Source organism: Equus asinus, chromosome 2 (genome assembly GCF_041296235.1).
Source record: "Equus asinus isolate D_3611 breed Donkey chromosome 2, EquAss-T2T_v2, whole genome shotgun sequence".
NCBI lineage: Eukaryota > Metazoa > Chordata > Mammalia > Perissodactyla > Equidae > Equus > Equus asinus.
In genome coordinates this window covers 173,562,599-173,568,741 of record NC_091791.1, presented here as the reverse complement: position 1 = coordinate 173,568,741, position 6,143 = coordinate 173,562,599, and the positions used below count along the sequence as shown (strand labels likewise).

The window sequence follows — 6,143 nt, the reverse complement described above, 5'->3', positions numbered from 1 at the left end:
TAAAACTGCAAAAGAGGTAAAACTTTTAAAATTGTTGTTTAGTTTTTCTTTAATAATCATAAACTTAACTCTGCAATCTAGCTAGACTTGGAGGGGGATAAGGAAAATATAGACCAAGGACTGCAGCAAAAGCACAAAGATGATAGGATGTGGAGAGCAGATACAGGGGTGTTCTCCTGAGCCTCAAAAGAGTCTGGTGGTTCAGAGAAAAAACAGGTCAAATTTACTACAGTTGCTCACAGTGGGCAATGATGATCTTCTTGCTGGTCTTGCCATTCCTGGATCCAAAGTGCTCTAAACTTTCTACAGCATGTATGCACTCTTTCACCTTCTCAAAGACCACATTTGCCATTCAACCACTCAGTCTTGGCCACACAGATGATAAAATGGAAACTTTTTGTGTTGGGTCCAACGTTTGCCACGGACAAGATGCCAGGACATGTATGCTTCAGGATGAAGTTCTCATCATCAAAATTTTTCCCATAGATGGACCTACTGCCAAGTGCCATTATGGCATGGGAAGTCACCAGCCTGGCACATAGACCCTAGAATAATTCTCTGAAAGCAGAAAGCCTTATAATCAAATCCTTTCTCCCCAGTGTTCAGAACACAAAAGTTTTCCGCTGTCTTTGGAATTTTGTCTTCAAACAGCTCAAAGGAAACACTGTCCAAAGGCTCATTGTTGACGATAAAGTGGAAGAACATGGTGGGGCTGACCAAGGCTGGGTATCCCTCCCGGTGTGTTTCTGGCGGCGGCAGCAGCATTGGCAAAACCCAGAATAGGTAAATTTGTAATTGAATTCTTCATTCAACTTTTCCTCCCAACGTGTTCTATCACATCCTCCAGAACAGCACCCCTCGTGTATCCTTTGGCCTTAATATTCTCTTCCCCTCTTATCATAAAAAGGAAAGCTGATAAACACAGTCTGATCAGATTTCAATATCTCAATATTTTAATCCACAAGATATTTACTCATTTACTTATCATGGATGCTGTGGAAGAAACCAACAGGTTCTGCTGTGTTCTCCATTTCTTTTTACGCATACATTCTCCAGCCTCTGTTGCAGGCAAGGGGAGGCATATGACTGATTAGAAATGGTAGTAGAAGTGTGGCATATCAATTTCTGGCCATAGACCATAAAACCATTTGGTTTCCTTTGTGCTTTTTTTCCTCTGACAGGATAGGGTAGAAATGCTTGAGTTGACCATTAAGATCACACATCAAGGAGGCAAAGATTCCAACAGGCTGCATCGTGAATGACTATTTAGAGAAGGACCCTTTCTGCTGATCAGAAACATGTGTCTTTGAGCAGTTACACAGCAAATCATAAATCCTATTCTGTTTGGTTCATTATCCACTTTCTGGTCTATATGTTTCAGTAAGAAGATTCTCATTTAATCTAATACAAATGCCAACAGAGATTGTTTACATATAGTGGAATTTCAGACATCCACACTCATAGGTTATAGTCAGAAAAAATTTTGCTTAACAATTTATCTTAGATATCTTTCCATATTGGTATGAAAAAACATATTTCATTGTTTTAAAAGCTGCATAATATTTCATTTTGTCATATTTTATTTCTCTAGTTCCCCACTGACAGGACATATTTCATTCTGTTATATATTTAAATGTATTCAATGCTTACTGATAGTCTTTTTATACCATAATTTCATCATCCCTCATTTATTTTATTTAATTATTACATCAGTTGGCCAAATTGTGACATTTTCCTTTTTTTCAGGAATGTTTGGATGCTATCATCTCCCAGTGCTTTATATGTTTGAGATTTTCTGTCTTCTTTATACTTGAATGACAATTTGGGCCGAAAAAACCCGGAATCCTTGGTTCATGCTCATTTTCCCTTAAGATTTGTAAGACACTGTTCTTCAGTCATCTTATGTTGAATGTAGGAGTGTAGAGTATTGAGACAGTCCAGATTTTTCCCATTTTTTTGTAACTTGTTTTCGCTTGAATACTGATAGGACGTTTTCTTTACCTTGGTGACAACTAAAGCAGAGATTACTCCAAATTTCCATAAGATACATTTTTTTACTCTATTAGGACAATACTATACAAGAGTATCAGTTAATATTTACAGCACTCTAGCAATTCCTCTTGGACAAATATGCCATGTGATTTGGAGATTCAGGTTTTTTTCTAATGACTATATTACTCTTTTATAGTGTTAGTAATTTTCAGGTGCATCAATTGCGCTTAAAATTTAACACCTTTGCCTAATTTCTTTATATATCACCATCTCCTGGGTCTTATTTATTTATACATTTTATTTTTTATCTACTGCAAATTATATGAATTTTCAAACTTGACATTGACTTCCTTAACTCAGTTTCAAGGTGTATTCTTCCTAATGCTTATCACTTCTACTTTGTTTCTCCTAGTTTATGTCTTTATTTACACTTTAGGTATCTTTCACTGAAAGTAAAAACTTATTTATTACTTCTTATTATATTCTTTCTTCTTGGTTATCAAATATTTTTCATTGCCTTTATATTCTTAAGTCATATTCTCTATTTTATGATAGGGAGTAGGATTTATCTGATTCTTTTATTATATAAAAATTTCATATATAATATTTTTATCATTTACTTACCTTTTATTTGTTATATCTGTCTTGTCTACTAACCTGTCAATGGATGCATTTTATGGTGTGCTGGCTTTATTATTAATAATATTTAGACATGCAAAGTCTATCAAGAGCAACAACTTGCCAAAGAATAACGATCAATGAAACTGGGGAATAAACTGGAGGCAATTAGAAATAGAGAACATACTTCTAAAATATGGAACTGCAGGACAGATTTAACTAAAGAATGTTTAGTTTTTTCTTCATTGCTATGAGTTAGCGATCTAACAAAGAAGATAAAAAAAATATATGTTTGGGGAAATAACAGAGGGAAAAACATTTGACTAAGAATTTGGGACATGCAAAAATTTTCCAAGTTGAAAGCAAAATCAAGAAGAGCATTTAAAAGAAAGACCAGAAACAAAGTAACTAGAGAACTTTTTATGTCCCAGAAACATTTCTGAAGATAACAAGGTAGAAAAGAAGGCAGAATATGTGAAGCATGGGAATAAGCTAAGAGAGACGATGTAGGGCCTCTTGGACTAAGCTAAAGAACTTGATGTTATTTATTATGGCACAGGTAAGTGTATAAGTTTAAACCTGGTTGATATTCATCATTGGCTGTCATACTGTGGCAGTTGCATGCTGCTGTGATGCTGAAAGCTATGTCTCTGGTATTTCAAACACTAGCATGGTCACCCATGCTGAATAAATTTCAGTGGAACTTCTGGATTAAGACAGACTAGGAAGAAGGACACGGCCACCCACTTCTGAAAAAAATGGCCATGAAAACCCTATGAATATCAGCAGAGCATTGTCAGACATAGCACCAGAAGGTGAAAAGATGGCCCAAGAAGACTGGGCAGGGTTCTACTCTGCTGTACACAGGGTCACTAAGAGTCAGAATGGACTCAATGGCACTAACAATAACTGGTTGGCATACACATCTCTAGTTTTTGTGGTTTTATTAAAGAAGAAATACGGCAATACAGTACATGGTAAGCCAGTTTGAATACAGATTATTCATAGTTAGACCCAATAATTCTCTTGGAATAGTCCAAGTAAAGGCTAATCAGTGATGATTTAAACAGTGGCAGTGTGGTAGAAAGGAAAATCTATATTCAAGAGCGAGTTCATTAATAGATTTGATAAAATGACTATAGAAATGTCAAGGAAGTTGAGTTATGATAAGAGAGAAAAAAAGAGAAGAGAATAAATAGTAATGGAATTTGTTGACAAGAGAATTTACATATATTATGCAATATCTCGGGAAGGTAAGTCATGAATTCAATAAAATAGTTTGAGTTAAAATAATTCTAAACGGGAATTCTATTTGAAACTATTTGTATGAACTTTCAGTAACTACATTCTGAAATGTAGTATAGTTTAGAGTAAGAGATATCAATTTGAGGATGCCCAGCTTAGAAATGATACATGAAATGATGAGTTAATAACATGACATTAAATATTTGTCAAGTAAAAGTTTAAGTAAGAAGGTAAAGTAATCAAATTGAAAATGGCTAGGAAGGCCATCATTTAATGTTTGGTAGGGGCAGATGACCTACAAAGGCAAAAACTGTCAAGAATGTAGTAGAAGAATCAGGTGCTACCAGAAGAAATGAACTGTGGAAGCCAAGGAAGAACATATTGTAAAATTCAGGATACTGACAATGCTATCAAATATTTCAGAGAGATAAAATATGGTAAACTTTTTGATAAGGCCTTATCAATAATCATAAGTAGCCAATAATCACAAGTTGATATTGAACATAGTTTTTAAAAGATTGAGTAAAATAGTTTGAGTAATGGCCAGACACTGATGTCTTAAGAAACATGTGCCATTACAAAATTTGAGAAAGTTGAGAAAATAAACACAAAACATTATTTCAAGATAAGTGGTAAAGGAAAGAAGAATTTTCTAAGGAAATGGATTATGATAGTCTTTTTCTTGGTTGGTTGGTTGTTTTCACTACAAAAGAATGCTTATACACAAGAATTGGGACAAAGACTGAGAGAGAACAAAGGATCAGAGAGAGAAAGAAGGAAGGAGAGCAACAGAGGGAAAGGAGAGAGAGAAGGAATAATAAAGATAGTTAGGGGTGTAAGATTCCTCACAAAGATTTGTAGAAGACAGAAGGACAGAAAAGAGACACGAGCTCTGAAAAATGAGAGACATTACAGCCTCTATGACAAAATGGAAAGGTGGAATAGATGTCAATAGGAGGTAAAGAAGATGGAATTTTTTCCCGACATTATTTTTAATATCTGAAATATGAGGTATGAATATTGCCTTTACAAGAGGGAAGCAGTGTTTCTTTAGACTTAAATGGTGTCTATGGATTTTACAAAGAGTCTTTGGCACTACAAAGAGCTTTACGAATGTGTTTAGATCCCAGATATGTCTGGAAAGTATGGATTTGTAGCTCCAGTCTTCAAGATTGTGCACTTTTCTCTAACAATTTTAAAACAATAAAGGTGAAAACAGATGATTTGTTTCATTCAATGCTTCAGAGGTTAACGATAAAGATGACGTTAAGACAGTTGACAGCGTTAGGGAAAAAACGCTGTTGTTGGTATTAAGTCTGGAATCCAGGTTTGCAAGTTCTTACGCTGAAAGCTAGTATTCCATTTGAAAATCACAGTATATAAATTCTTGCATAAATCCACTTTTCTATATTGAATCATCCTAGTCTCTTTGTCTATGCCTCTCATTTTGTTCTATACAATTCGCTCTGTAATCAGTGGTCGGGTTTAAATTTCTTTACTTGCCCTACAGAGTTATTGGTAGTGGCACACTTCAATATAACTATGCTGTTACATTCATATTCTTTACCCCCCCCCCCAATAATTTCTGTACCCAAAGCTAGTAACTCAGTAGCACTTACACTTGTATTGCAACCCGTCTTCCATTTGGATGTGCATGTTCTGAAGCCAGTTTTTGAAGGTTTAATCAATAGAATCATATACCTTTCAGAAATGAATCTGGATACTACAGTCAAATTTCCACTATAATATTAAGATGTGCCTTGTCTGTTCATTAATGTATTATAAGAATTAATTAGTAATAAGTTTTCAATTCCCTCGCCTTGGCTTTATGCAGTTTATAGTGATTTCACAGCTTCCAGATAATTAAATCTGCTACTATTCTTTGATCTTTAATCAACATTTCACATTCTTCTGTTTATTCCTAATGATACCCTGCAGCTTTTAAATTTACTCTATTCCCACTTTATTTTCAAGGCCTAAAAGTAAATCTTAATTTTCTAGGTGTAATAACAGGAACAAAACACCTGTGCTTCAATTTCAATAGCAAAAAAATTAAAACAATGATATTAGATAAATACATAAAAATAATTGAAAATACAAAACAAGTAAAAACAAAATACCTTCTACTAAGTCCTTAGAATCTCATTCACTGCTCTTACTGAGGTTTTCTAAACTTTAACATATATGTACTATAATTCGAAATTTACAAATAGTAAAAGCTTAAGATCTTAAGACAATAAATATATCAATGTGCCCTTAGTATCCAAAATATGTCAAAAAAGCTGTGA

General features: G+C 34.3%; 1 pseudogene; it reads right to left on the bottom strand.

Annotated features, from left to right (window-relative positions):
• Positions 1 to 226: 226 nt before the first annotated feature.
• Positions 227 to 540, bottom strand: LOC106830402 (peptidyl-prolyl cis-trans isomerase A pseudogene; annotated as a pseudogene).
• Between the last annotated feature and the right edge of the window lie 5,603 nt (positions 541 to 6,143).